This window comes from Cryptomeria japonica, chromosome 5, assembly GCF_030272615.1.
Source record: "Cryptomeria japonica chromosome 5, Sugi_1.0, whole genome shotgun sequence".
Lineage (NCBI taxonomy): Eukaryota > Viridiplantae > Streptophyta > Pinopsida > Cupressales > Cupressaceae > Cryptomeria > Cryptomeria japonica.
In genome coordinates this window covers 268,910,903-268,927,265 of record NC_081409.1, presented here as the reverse complement: position 1 = coordinate 268,927,265, position 16,363 = coordinate 268,910,903, and positions in this window count along the sequence as shown.

Sequence of the window (16,363 nt, the reverse complement as noted above, 5' to 3'; positions counted from 1 at the left end):
TCTAGGATGGATAACTTTGAAGATTGGATCATTGATAGTGGTTGTTCACATCATATGACTGGTGATCGGAGAAAATTTCTTTCCTTGAAAGAATTTGATGGCAGTGTTGTTAGATTTGGAAATGACTCACCTTGCATGGTTAAAGGTAAAGGAGTTATTTCTCTTAATTGGAAGAGCAGTGTAGATGATGTCTACTGGGTTGAAGGACTAAAGCACAATCTTTTGAGTGTGACACACCTCAATGACAAAGGATACCCACTGGAGTTTAAAAATGGTATGTACAAAATCTTTGACAACAAAGGTGATTTGATTGCAACCAGGAAACAAACTAAAGGTAACCTATTTCACCTTAATTCTAAAGTTAGAAACTGTTTTATTGCTAAAATAGATGATAGATGGCTTTGGCACATGAGATTTTGTCATATAAACTTTGATAACATTGTTAAAGTGAGTAAGTCCAAGACAGTGAGAGGTTTGCCTCAGTTAGACAAACCGGTCAATGTTCTTTGCAAAGAATGTCAGTTAGGAAAGATGACTTCTTGAACTTTCAAAATCAAATCCTTTTCAGCGTTGCACTTGTTAGATTTGGTTCATACAGATATTTGTGGACCAATAAGAACAAAAAGCATTCAAGGTGACAGATATTTTATGATTCTCACTGATTATTGCTCAAGGATGATGTGGGTCACATTCTTGAAAGATAAGATTGAAGCTTTTGGTAAGTTCAAGGCATTCAGGGCCTTAGTGGAGAAAGAGAGCGGTAAGAAGATAAAATGTCTGAGGACAGATCAAGGCGTTGAATTTACTTCTGAGTAATTCACTAGGTACTATGAGGAGAATGGTATGAAACAACAAATTTCAGCACTGAGGACACCACTACAGAATGGTATCGCAGAAAGGAACAACCAGTTAGTTGTTGAAGCTGCTAGGACAATGTTGATACAAGGAAGAGTAGCAAAAATCCTTTGGAGAGAAGTTGTCAGCACAATTGTCTACACAATGAAATGGGTTTTGGTAAAGAGAGGTAAGTAAAAGACTCCTTATGAATATTGGTATGGAAGATCACCTGATGTTAGATATTTTAAGATATTTGGAAGCAAATGTTTTATTAAGAGAGGTGATTACATTAGAAAATTTGAGGCTAAGAGTGATGAAGGCATATTTCGTGGCTATTCCACCAAGAGTAAGGCCTACAAATGTTTTAACAAACGGACACAAATAATTGTTGAGAGTGTTGATGTTCGAGTGGATGAATTTCCTGAAGTCTCAGAAGGAACCAGTTTAGAGAAAAAGGATGAAGATCCTTGCATTTTGTTTTTGGAACCAGAAACTGTGAAATCTGAAACTGGCAAAGCAAATTCTGATGCATCAGTCCAACTGAAATAGATAAATTTAGAAGAAGATGATGACAACAAAGAAGATGAACCTAAAGATAATGATCATGTTATTCCTAGATATGTGAGACTGAATTACAATCCTGAACAGATTATTGGAGATAAGGATGCTGGAGTGCTAACCAGAAAAAGAATCAGAGAGAATTCTTATATGATCTGCACCATTGAGCCAAGAACTGCTAAGGAGGTATCTGGTGATGATCATTGGGTTAAAGATATGGAGGAGGAATTGGATCAAATTAAGAAAAACAACACTTGGACCCTAGTACCTCAACCGGTAAATAAGAATGTTATAGGTACTAAATGGGTATATAGGAACATGTTGAATGAAGATGGTGTTGTAGTTCACAACAAGGCAAGATTAGTCTACAAGGGTTATGCGCACGAAGAAGGAGAAGATTATGGTGAAACTTTTGCACCAATAGCAAGACTAGAAGGTGTCAGAACTTTACTTGCATTTGCAGCCCATAAAAAGTTCAAGGTATATCGGATGGATGATAAGTCTGCATTTTTTAATGGGATATTGGAAGAAGAGGTATACATAAAGCAGCCAGATGGTTATGCTTTGACTGGTGAGAAAGACATGGTATGCAGATTGCATAAGACTTTATATGGATTAAAGCAGGCACCTAGAGCATGGTAAGAAAGGCTTCATACACGTCTAATGAAGATAGGATTTCTGAGAACCAGTGATGATAGTAACATACATCTCAAGTCTGAAGGAGATGAAATACTGGTCAGTGAAGTATTTGTTGATGATATTATATTTGGAGGTAATGATCTCATGAGCAACAGTTTTGGAGATGAAATGAAAAATGAGTTTGAAATGTCTTTAGTAGGGGAAATAAAAAATTTCACAGGCTTGCAGATACAACAAATGAAGAATGGTATTTTCATTACACAGTCTAAGAATGTGAAAGAGGTTTTGAAGACATTTGGCATGCGTGACTTTAAACCAGTTGGGACACCAATGGTTACAGGTTGTAAGTTGTCCAAGGAAGATGAATCTAAGTCTATTGATGAGAAGGAATACAGGTCAATGATTGGTAAATTGCACTATGTTGTTCACAGCAAACTAGACATAGCTCATGAGGTTGGCATAGTTGCTATATTCCAGAAGAATCCTAAGGAGACGCACCTGATAGCAACCAAGAGAATCTTTAGATACCTGAAAGGTACTGTTGACTATGGATTATGGTATCCATATGGAGGAAACTTTTATTTGAAGGCATACACAGATGCTGATTGGGCAGGAAATGTTGATGAACGAAAAACCACAACCAGTGGAGCATTTTTTCTTGGAGGAAGGCTTGTTTCATGGAGTAGTAAAAAGTAGAGTTGTACTTCACAATATACTGCTGAAGCTGAGTATGTTGCAACTTATATGAATTGCACACATGCTATTTGGATGAGGCACATTTTGGAAGGATTTAAGATGAAGATTTCAGAACCTATAAAGATTTTATGTGATAACACAAGTGCCATAAATATTTCCAAGAATCCTATTTTGCATGCACGAACCAAGAACATTGGATTGAAAAATCATTTCTTGAGGGAAAAAGTTTAGAGAAAAGATATTATCTTAGAGCATGTTTTTAGCAAGGAGCAGCTTGTAGATATTATTACCAAACGTCTGCCTAAGACTACTTTTGAGTATATTAGAAGTCAGTTAGGGGTTGTCCCTCTTCATGAAGTTAGTTGAACATGATGTTGACTGCATCAGTCCCTGAATCACTTGTAGAATTTTACAAGGGTTGGTGTAGAAGTGGATGTATTCCACAGTGGGAGCATCAAGTTACAGTATGTTGATGCACAATGAAAATTTAACATTGCATGTTTTACTTTCAATTTGGCATTGTTGTCAAAGGGGGAGAAGAATTATGTGATTATGGGAAGGAAAACCAATGACAGACTAAAGATCAGAGAGTGTATGTGAATACTTGGTAATGTAAACCAGGATTCCTATTCACAATCACGACAACAAAGTAATGGTGTTGATATTTGAATTGCCATCAATGCCAAAGGGGGAGATTGTTGGAATTTGCATGAAGATTGCATTAATGATATGTTATGTTGTCATTGATGTTAATTGAATTGGTAATTATATTGCTGATATTGTTGTTATTGTTGATATTGTCTGGTAACCGGTAGGAAGAGCTTTGTGAAGGAAATTGTAAACCGGTATGTAAGTTTGGGAGTTGAACTGGTAACCAGAGTAAAATGTTAAACCTTTTCTATGTTATGTAACCGGTAAACCCTACCAGTTGTTTTTGTTAAACCCCATTCGATTAAGGTTGTTGAATTGGTTATGTTGGTTTATGATTTGATGTTGAGCGGTAATGATGGTGACACGTAAGGTCATTGTATGAAGACAAGGTCAATTGTTTTGGCGTGTTTGTTTGTTTGTTTGTCTAGGGAATGAGCAAAGTGTATTGCATCTAATGCAAAGTGCGTGATGAGTTACTGAGCTCGATGAAGCGGTAATAAAGGAGTGGTTGAGGTTTTCTTGATTGATGTGTGGAGATTGCTATGAAATCTAACGGTCATGCTTGTACTAACTTGTTTGTAATCTCGATGAGAGGATTAGATTTTTGTTGTGTTACCGACCTAATTGATTTGTATTTAAGGTCTAAGAAGTTGTTTTGTTTAGTGTTGGCAAGAGTTGGCATAAATCAGTTGAGTGTGTGGTTGCCGAACCAGAGAATGAGTCTGTAGTTTGAGTAAAGGCAGATAGAAGCTTAAATGGATCTGAACAAGCAAGTGTAGTGCTATTCAGACAGATCAAGAAACTACTATTGTTTTCTAACAATTACAGTAGAATTGAAATCCCCTAACCGGGTAAGCTCTAACAAGCTTGGTTACTTATTAAATCCTCTAACAAGGTGGTCCATTAGATTGGATTTTCAAATCCTCTACTGAGGTTACTCCTTACAGGGTATTTGCTTCTAACAAGGCATTTGTAGTCAATCCATTAATCAAGTGATTCCTAACAGGATCAGTTCTTAACAGGAATTTTGTAAAATCTTTGACAGGCTTGGCTCCTAACATGGTGAACTTCAAAAGAGTTCAGATATTATCTTGTGAGTCCCATCTCACTATGTTTTTTACCTATTTGGGTTTTCCACGTCAAAAATACTTGTGTCATGTGGTGAATGTTTTTGTGGTTATGTTCTTATGGTTGATTTGATTATTTTGATAAGGCATGATAACCGGAAGCATTAGGAAATGAAGCATTGGCATATGATAAAGCATTTGGATGTTTACAAGTTAAATGTTGCTTATTGTTAAGTTGATGTAACAGTCAACCGATATTATTATGAGTATTGATCTTGACAATGGTATTTCATTGATAAGTTTACTTTGTATGTTTGATTTTGAGATTGGGAAGTTTGTATCAGTTTTTCTATTTACTGATTCATCCCCCTTCTCAGTATTCTACCAGATACTTATTCTTTCATCATACCATCAATTGGTATCACAGCTATCCAGGTCCTCTAAGTTCTAATCCTAACAACTTGAAGAAAATATCTGCTAGATTATGATGAAGAAGGAAGGTCTGAAGTGCAACAGAGAAAACTATAGGATATGGAGCGATAGAATGAAAATTTACATCAACAGTATGGGAAGTCAGTATTGAGATCATGTAGATACTAAGTATATTGCACCTACTGGGATTCTGACGGATGATAATAAGAAAGAAAGAACAACAAGAAAATCATCAAGCATTGGAGGCTATTATCAGTTCCTTGTCTGATGTTGAATATGTAGATGTTCATGGTCTTGAAACTGCATATGAAGTATGGAAAAAACTTGAAGAGATTTATAGCGGTGATGAACATATTAAGATTGCTAAAGAGGAGAGTCTAATAGGAAAGTTTGATGACATGAGGATGTCTAAAGGTGAGAATATCCAGTAGTATGGTCAAAGGATAAAAGAGATAGTCAGTGAAATTAAGAATGGAGTAGGGAAAGTGGAAGATGCCACAGTAATCAGTAAGGTACTGAGAACCTACTACCGGTCTATGCTATTCGAGTTTCAACTATTCAGGAGCTGAAGTCTATTGACAAAACTAAGGTAACTCTTGACTCAATCATTGGAAAGAGTACTGCTTTTGAATTAAATGGTATGATGGTATTGTATAGAAATCTGAGTCTGCATTTAGAGCTTTTGTTTCTAACCCATCTATGAGAAAAAGTAGAGATACTAGTCATGGCTATGAATCTAGATCCAGCAGACATGCTGATGATGAAGATAGTTTAGTGGAGCTTGAAGCATTATTGACAAAGTGCTATCCTAGAGGCACTGGTAAATACAGAGGTAAATTACCTTTAAAATATTTTTCATGCAACAAGATTGGTCACATAATGGCTAATTGTCCTAATGGTGAAAATGAACACAAGAGAGATAAATTCAAGAAGTATTAGGGTAAAGGCAAAAGAGATTGTCTTATTGCTATTGATAATGGTATCACTGATGAAGAATTTGATGGTGATGCTACTAAAGATATTGTGTTTGTAGCTATTAAGGAAGACATATTAGACCAGAAGGCATTATTTTCCAGGATGGATAAATCTGATGATTGGATCATTGATAGTGGTTGTTCACATCATATGACCGGTGATCGGAGCAAATTTATTTCCTTGAAAGAATTTAATGGCGGTGTTGTTATATTTGGCAATGACTCACCCTGTATGGTTAAAGGTAAAGGAGTTATTTCTCTTAATGGGAAGAGTAGTGTAGATGATGTCTACTGGGCTAAAGGACTAGAGCACAATCTTTTGAGTGTGGCACAACTCAATGACAAAGGATACCCACCGAAGTTTAAAAATGGTATGTGAAAAATCTTTGACAATAAAGGTGATTTGATTACAATCAGGTAACAAACTAAAGGTAACCCGTTTCACCTTAATTCTAAAGTTAGAAACTATTTTATTGCTAAAATAGATGATAGATGGCTTTGGGACATGAGATTTTGTCATATAAACTTTGATAACATTGTTAAAGTGAGTAAGTCCAAGACAGTGAGAGGTTTGCCTTAGTTAGACAAATCAGTTAATGTTCTTTGCAAAGAATATCAGTTAGGAAAGACGACTTCTTGAACTTTCAAAAGAAAATCCTTTTCAGAAGAGCACTTGTTAGTTTTGGGTCATACAGATCTTTCTAGACCAATAAGAACAAAAAGCATTCAAGGTGAAAAATATTTTATGATTCCCACTGATGATTGCTCAAGGATGATGTGGGTCACATTCTTGAAAGATAAGATTGAAGCTTTTGGTAAGTTCAAGGCATTCAGGCCCTTAGCGGAGAAATAGAGTGGTAAGAAGATAAAATTTCTGAGGATAGATGAAGGCGTTGAATTTACTTCTGAGGAATTCACTAGGTACTATGAAGAGAATGGTATGAAACAACAACTTTCAGCACCAAGGACACCACAACATAATGGTATCACAGAAAGGAACAACTGGTCAGTTGTTGAAGTTGCTAGGACAATGTTGATACAAGGAGTAGTAACAAAAAACCTTTCGGAGAGAAGCTGTTAGCATAGTTGTCTACACAATGAACCGGGTTTTGGTAAAGAGAGGTAAGGAAAAGACTCCTTATGAATATTTGTATGGAAGATCACCTGATGTTAGATATTTTAAGATATTTGGAAGCAAATGTTTTATTAAGAGAGGTGATTACATTAGCAAATTTGAGGCTACGTGTGATGAAGGCATATTTGTTGGCTATTCCACCAAGAGTAAGGCCTACAAATGTTTTAACAATCGGACACAAAGAATTGTTGAGAATGCTGATGTTCGAGTGGATGAATTTCCTGAAGTCTCAGAAGGAACCAATTCAGAGAAAAAGGATGAAGGTCCTTGCATTTTGTTTTTGGAACCAAAAACTGTGAAATCTGAAACCGGCAAAGCAAATTCTTACGCACCAGTCCAACCGGAACAGATAAATTCAGAAGAAGATGATGACAACAAAGAAGATGAACCTGAAGATAATGATCATGTTATTCCTAGATATGTGAGACTGAATCACAATCCTGAACAGATTATTGGAGATAAGGATGCTAGAGTGATAATGAGAAGTTGAATCAGAGAGAATTCTTGCATGATCTCCACCATTGAACCAAGAACTGCTAAGGAGGCATTTGGTGATGATCATTGGGTTAAAAATATGGAGGAAGAATTGGATAAAATTGAGAAAAACAACACTTGGACCCTAGTACCTTGATCGGTAAATAAGAATGTTATAGGTACTAAATGGGTATACATGAACAAGTTGAATGAAGATGGTGTTGTAGTTTGCAACAAGGCAAGATTAGTTTGCAAGGGTTATGCGCAAGAAGAAGGAGAAGATTATGGCGAAACTTTTGCACCACTAGCAAGACTAGAAGATGTCAGAACTTTACTTGCATTTGCAGCCCATAAAAAGTTCAAGGTATATCGGATGGATGATAAGTCTGCATTTTTTAATGGGATATTGGAAGAAGAGGTATACATAAAGCAGCCAGATGGTTATGCTTTGACTGGTGAGAAAGACATGGTATGCAGATTGCATAAGACTTTATATGGATTAAAGCAGGCACCCAGAGCATGGTAAGAAAGGCTTCATACACGTCTAATGAAGATAGGATTTCTGAGAACCAGTGATGATAGTAACATACATCTCAAGTCTGAAGGAGATGAAATACTGGTCAGTGAAGTATTTGTTGATGATATTATATTTGGAGGTAATGATGTCATGAGAAACAATTTTGTAGATGAAATGAAAAATGAGTTTGAAATGCCTTTAGTAGGGGAAATAAAAAATTTCATAGGCTTGCAGATACAACAAATGAAGAATGGTATTTTCATTACACAGTCTAAGTATGTGAAAGAGGTTTTGAAGACATTTGGCATGAGGTTCTGTAAACTAGTTGGGACACCAATGTTTACAGGTTGTAAGTTGTCCAAGGAAGATGAATCTAAGTCTGTTGATGAGAAGGAATATAGGTCAATGATTGGTAAATTGGACTATGTTGTTCACAGTAGACCAGACATAGCCCATGCGGTTGGCATAGTTGCTAGATTATAGAAGAATCATAAGGAGACACACCTGATAGCAACCAAGAGAATCTTTAGATACCTGAAAGGTACTGTTGACTATGGATTATGGTATCCATATGGAGGAAACTTTTATTTGAAGGCATACACAGATGCTGATTGGGTAGGAAACATTGATGACTGGAAAAGGACAACTAGTGGAGCATTTTTTCTTGGAGGAAGGCTTGTTTCATGGAGTAGTAAAAAGCAGAGTTGTACTTCTTAATCTACTGTTGAAGCTGAGTATGTTGCAGCTTAGATGATTTGCACACATGCTATTTGGATGAGGCACATTTTGGAAGGATTTAAGATGAATATTTCAGAACCTATAAAGATTTTATGTGATAACACAAGTGCCATAAATATTTCCAAGAATCCTGTTTTGCACGCACAAACTAAGCACATTGAATTGAAGTATCATTTCTTGAGGGAAAAAAGATAGAGCAAAGATGTTATCTTAGAGCATGTTTCTACCAAGGAGCAGCTTGCAAATATTTTTACCAAACCTCTGCCTAAGACTACTTTTGAGTATCTTAGAAGTCAGTTGGGGGTTGTCCCTCTTCATGAAGTTAGTTGAACATGATGTTGACTGCATCAGTCCCTGAATCACTTACATAATTTTACAAGGGTTGGTGTAGAAGTGGATGTATTCCATAGGGGGAGCATCAAGTTGCAGTATGTTGTTGATGCACAATGAAAATTTAACATTACATGTTTTACTTTCAATTTGGCATTGCTGTCAAAAGGGGAGAAGAATTATGTGATTATGGGAAGGAAAACCAGTGATAGACTGAAGACAGAGAGAGCATGTGAATACTTGGTAATGTAAACCAAGATTCCTATTCATAATCACAACAACAAAGCAAGGGTGTTGATATTTGTATTGCCATCAATGCCAAAGGGGGAGATTGTTGGAATTTGCATGAAGAGTACATTAATGATATGTTATGTTGTCATTGATGTCAATTGAATCGGCAATGATATTGTTGATATTGTTGTTATTGCTGATATTGTCTTGTAATTGGTAGGAAGAGATTTGTGACGGATATTGCAAACCGGTATGTAAGTTTGTGAGTTGAACCAGTAACCAGAGTAAAAGGTTAAACCCTTTCAATGTTATGTAACCGGTAAACCCTACCAATTGTTTTTGTTAAACCCTAACGATTAAGGTTGTTTAATTGGTTATGTTGGTTTATGATATGATGTTGAGCGGTAATGATGGTGAAACATAAGGTCATTGTATGAAGACAAGGTCAATTGTTTTGGCGTGTTTGTTTGTTTGTTTGTCTAGGGAATGAGACAAGTGTATTTCATCTAATGCAAAGCGTGTGATGAGTTACTGAGCTTGATGAAGCGGTTGAGGTTTTCTTGATTGATGTGTAGCGATTGCTATGAAATCCAACGATCATGCTTGTACTGACTTGTTTATAATCTCGATGAGAGGATTAGATTTTTGTTGTGTTACCGACCTAATTGATTTGTATTTAAGGTCAACGAAGTTGTTTTGTTTAATGTTGGCAAAAATCAGTTGAGTGTGTGGTTGTTGAATCGAAGAATGAGTCTGCAGTTTGAGTAAAGGCAGATAGAAGCTTAAATGGATCTGATCAAGCAAGTGTAGTGCTATTTAGATAGATCAAGCAAGTGTAGTGCTATTTAGATAGATCAAGAAACTTTTGTTGTTTTCTAACAATTACAACAGAATTGAAATCCCCTAATCGGGTAAGCTCTAACAAGCTTGGTTACTTATTAAATCCTCTAACAAGATGGTCCATTAGATTGGATTTTCAAATCATCTACTGAGGTTATTCCTTACAGGGTATTTGCTTCTAACAAGGCATTTGTAGTCAATCCCTTAACCGGGTGATTCCTAACAGGATCAGTTCTTAACATGACTTTTTTAAAAGCTTTAACAGGCTTGGCTCCTAACAGGGCAAACTTCAGGAGAGTTTAGATATTATCTTGTGAGTCCCATCTCACCATGGTTTTTACCTATTTGGGTTTTCCACGTCAAAAATACTTGTGTCATGTGCTGAATGTTTTTGTGGTTATGTTCTTATGGTTGATTTGATTATTCTGATAAGGCATGATAACTGGAAGCATTGAGAAATGAAGCATTGGCATATGATAAAGCATTTGGATGTTTACAAGTTAAATGTTGTTTACTGTTAAGTTGATGTAACAGTCGACCGATATTCTTATGAGTATGGATCTTGACAATGGCATTTCATTGATAAGTTTACTTTGTATGTTTGAGTTTGAGATTGGGAAGTTTGTATCAGTTTTTCTATTTACTGATTCACTCCCCCCTCTTAGTAATCTACCGAATACTTATTCTTTCATCATACCATCAATTTATAGCTATCCAACAGATTGGTGGCTTGTGGAAAGCCATGTGATCAAGAAACTTGAAAATCCCCAATATGAAGATAAGAAGGGAGAGAAGAACCCTTATGTGACTTATCAAAAGGAGCATCTGCCTCATACATTTGTCTGATTATTTATCAATATGCCAATCTGTCAAGGAAATATCAAGGAAACAAATGTGGTTGTCCCTCAAATCTATATACTCTTATGTAAGTATTTTTCTCTATGATGTACCAATAAACCCAATTATGCTTTATTTTAACCTTTATCTCTTGTTTCCTTCCTTTTGGCCCCAAGATCTTCATGATCTTATTTGACAACCTTGGAGGGTTATGCTCAAATAAACTATATAATTTTCAAACAAATTGCTCCTCAAAACATAAATATTGGGCATGTGTATAACTATAATCCCAAATAGATGTCCATACCTGCATGAGCCACCTTTCTTCATTATCATCAAAGTCCTTAATGCATAAATAATTACTCCAGATTCTATTACTCTCTCCAAAAAAATAGTAGCATATGCATCAATAATGAATACCATTTGAATGTGATAACTGAACTATCCCTTTGAATACTGATTAGGGCATTGTGAATCCCTTTTTCTACAAAGCGAGGATGGTCAAAAGGTCTATTTTAAATAGTACTTTGGACATCACAAATCAACATTGTAAGTACCTTAGGCATGTGTAAATTTCCATCAAAACCAAGAACTTGACATAGAGCATAATAATTCATCTGAAAATACTTGTGAAACAATTCAACACTATAAGGTGGTAGGTTTGTTTTCTCAAACTTTTGAAGTCTGTTATCCAACTTGGGCCTATGAAGTGGTAGCCAATTTCTCCTATATATACCCTCCACACTATGGTATTCTCCTCTCAAGCTACCCAAGTTGATAACCATGTCATTACCTACTACATCTTCCATGCCAAACACTTGACACATAATGGCTTTACTGATTTCAAACAGGTTCCCATAAATTAATCGAATGTACTTTGTATTCGCATCATATTGCTTTGCAATTGTAACTATAATTAATTCCACATTTACAAAGACATTTGGGACTAACAATTGAGCCAAATCTAGTCTCTAGGGATTACACTTAGGCTCTTCTCTATTTGATTTGATGAAAAAATATTTGAAATGTTATGGCCTCTAATTGGCATATAAGCTTCTTTACAATTCCACTGAGAGTCATGAAATCTCTTTGCATACGTTAGAGTTCTTGTTCTTTGAGAAGACCCTAGAAATTGAGAAATTAGGTCATCATGGAGGTTCAACTCCTTTTGTATTTTGGGTTTAGGGCCCTCTAGTGCAAAGGCTTTAGATGAGGTTGACATGTTTTCTGGTTTCTTAATTTTACAAGGGAACCTGTTATCGTCGATTTTAATTTTACGAGAATTTGAGGGTACCCCAAAAATTTTGTGCTCATTTATGGTTTTGATATTCAATTCATGCTTTATGAGATGTTACATCGTCATAAGTCCTTTTTCCCCCCTTACTTTCAATTTTCACTTAACTGTGACATTGTGGTGTAAACACCAATTATACCATTAAGGTGCAAATTGGGTTCACAAATCCAATTTACACCTCTTTTATTTATTTTTTCCCATCTAGGTGCAAATCGGGTTCATAAACCTGATTTACACCTTTTAGGTGCAAATCGAGTTTACAAACCCGATTTGCATTTGTTTATGTGACATTGGGATATTAATTATGTTAGCAACAACCAAGAGGGAAGACTAAGAGGGGGGGTGAATCAGTCTTCACCGGAATAACAAACTTAACCACAAAACATAGATCTGATAAACTACAACAATAAGACAGATAAGTAAATTAATAAGACAACACACAACACCAAGATTTTTGTTGGGATCCAAGAACACTGAGAGGGGGGGGGTGAATCAGTGTTCTGCCGGTAAGATATAATTTTACCCTTTTATAACATACACATACAAACCGGTAAATGAAGAAACATATAACTTGAAGCAAATAAATCATCCACATAAATGAACACCATAACACACAAAATTTATATGTGGAAAACCTCAAAGAGGAAAAACCATGGTGGGATTTGTGACCCACAATCAGAGATTACTTTAGTGGTGAATATTCGCTAATGGCAAATTTTTCACGTCGGTGAACTGGGAAATGGCGAATATTTTGTACCGACTGGGGCTGGCCATGTCGCAAGAACATTTTCAATTTTTGTCAAAGTCACGGCCCGATCACCATATGTTTTAGGCAATTAAATGTTTCTATGCGATGATTTTGCCAATACAATATACGGTGGACACACGGTAAATTTAATTTTTTCGCCTACACTCTCCGAGGTTGACTTAATAGACGACCATAATTTTCCTATAGGCATTTGAAGATTTATTAGCCAGGAGGACCCAATTCAACCGAAATTTTGTTGACGCATGTCTCCATTCACCCCAACTTTTGCCAACTATATTGTATTTGCAAATTATTTGGACAACCTATAATCGCCTTGAAAATTACATGTCATATTTGGACGAACTATAATCACCTCAAAAATTACATAAGTCGTGTTATAGTTGTTAGGTCCCGAAGGCAACTGAGAGGGTGGGGGGTGAATCAGTTGTCCAATAAATTTCAAACCAAAACTAACTTAACCAAACTTAATACTTAATACCGGTAAACCAAACTTTAATGTTGGTAGACAGTTTAATAGTTAATTGCAGTACCGGTAAAGTTTAATGCCTGAAACAGAAAGACAAATAACATACACAACACATAACACAATTATTTGTACGTGGAAACCCTTTAAGGGGAAAAACCATGGTGGGAAACCTTACCCACAATCAGATGATACTACTGTAGATAGTATGTGTGTACAATACGGAGTCTGCACATTCAGAAAGGCCAACTGCCTAGAGCTCACCGCTCAATCACAAAATGAGAGTCACACTGAATACAATTGGATGGTTAAATCCAATGATAATGTACTGCTCAAAATAGCATCTTCATATGCTGGATTCAGTACCGGTTAAGCTCTGATTTGCCTTCTTCAAGCCTTCCTTCAATCTTCAAATGATGTCTGCATGTATAACTCTGATTATATTCGCATATACCTTATTACAATCCTTTTTCACTATCCTTATTACAATCTCATAAATGAGATCTTACATATATACCAAAACCTAAGACCAAATGAGTAGGTCGGCTCACTAAAAGATATTACAATAAAATCAATTACAAATGAATCAATATGCGATGCATGGTGTCGGCTTAATGCATTTACAATAATAATAAATTATCTTCATGACGTGTCGTGCTGATCTGGAATAGATATGCTTGCCGGTGCATATCCTGGACCTATTTGCTGGTAACATCAAATATGCAAACCCGATTAGACCAATGAACAAATCACCAAAACAAAGTGTCCAAACAATGTCTTTGATATAACCAAGTAATCTTCAGATGATAATAGATCATCCTCAGTGCTGGTGAACAATATAACCTGTCGGTGAATCAGATACTGGTGACTGTGCATAAGTCACTGATCACGTCGGTGAACATAACCAAAGATCTCTAAGTGTTTCTCAAGAGTTGACAAGTGTTGACATCAATGAAAAAAACATATCAACATATCCAAAATACCAACAATCTCCCCCTTTGGCATTGATGGCAACACAAGATGGAAAAACCATCTAAGTGCCAAAGTAGAAATGCCAAAAACCAAAAACCAACAATCTCCAAAAGAGATCATCAAAATACAGATACAGAGAGCAACAATCTCTCCCCAAAAGCTAATGTGTTTTTCCATAGATATCTCTCCCCCTTTGACATCAAATGCCAAAGCAATACAAAACCAAATACAATCAGTTCAAAGAACTTATCACAAAATACCAACTTATCAATTTATCCAACTACTCCCCCTAAGAAGTAGCTCTCCACATCAAAGCCAGAAAAAAAATTTCTCTGTTAATTCTACCGGTTGATGACAATCATCAACTGTCTAAGTTTCTACCAATGAGGGTATGACTCCAAGCTGCTCGTTAAGATATTCAAAAGTTTCCTTAGGCAAAGGTTTGGTAAAGATATCTGCAATCTGCCCTTTAGTATTTACATAAACCAATTTCACTTCTTTTGCTTCAACATTCTCTTTCAAAAAATTGAATTTGATAGAAACATGTTTAGTTTTTGAGTGAAATACTAGATTCTTTGATATATCAATTGCTGCCATATTATCATAGTAAATGATTATAGGTTCCTTGCATTTTATCTTTATGTCCTTCAACATTTGCTTAATCCATAATACCTATGTGCAGTTGGTTGCTGCTACAACCTATTCTGATTCTGCTGTTGATAAGGATGTGCAACTTTGTTTCTTGCTCAACCAAGAGATTAATCTTCTACCAAGAAAGATGCTCCACATGTGGTGCTTTTTTTGTCATCTACATCTCCTACCTTATTTGCATCGATATATGGACACAAATCAAAGTTTTCATCTTTAGGATACCATAAACCAAGATTTGTTGTACCTTGTAGATACCAGAAAATCCTTTTTACTATTGATTCATGATTTTCCTTAGGATTACTCTGAAATATTGAAACAATACATACTGCATTCATAATATCAGGTCTTGTTTGGGTCAAATACAGTAAACCTCCTATCATAGACTTGTACCTAGTCGAATTAACAAGTGTTGATTCATCCTTCAAGGATAGCTTATCAGTTGTAGTCATAGGTGTGTTTACCGGTTTAGAGTTTCCCATGCCAAATTTCTTTAGTAATTCCTTCAAGTATTTTGATTGATTTATGAATATACCTTTATCAATTTGTGAGATCTGCAATCCTAAAAAGAATTTTATCTTCCCAATCATAGACATTTCAAATTCTTTCTGCATCTTATTAGAAAAGTCTTTACATAATCCATCTTCTCCTCCAAAGATTATATCATCAACAAAAACTTCAATAACCAAGATGTCATCATTAGTTACTTTGTAATATAGATTGCTGTCAACTTTGTACCTTTAGTGAAACCAATCTTCAAAAGATATTTGTCCAATCTAGCATACCAAGCTCTAGGAGCTTGCTTTAGTCCATATAAAGCTTTCCTTAACCTGCAAACTATATCTTTGTCATCTATCAATGAAAATCCATCAGGTTGTTCAATGTAAACTTCTTCTTCAAGATCACCATTCAGAAATGCACATTTAACATCTATTTGATATACTTTATAGTTCTTGTGTGCTACAAAAGCTAAGAATAATCTGACTGCCTCAATTCTAGCTACCGATGCAAAGGTTTCATTGTAATCAATTCCTTCTTTCTGTGAATATCCCTTACACACTAATCTTCCTTTGTTTCTGATTACCTTACCATCTTCATTTAGTTTATTTCTGAATACCCATTTAGTTCCAATTACATTTTTGTCTTTAGGCCAGGGAACTAATGTCCATGTGTCATTCTTTTCAATTTGTTCCAATTCATCTTCCATAGCCTTAATTCAATGTTTATCTTCACATGCCTCATTAACTGATGCTAGTTCAAT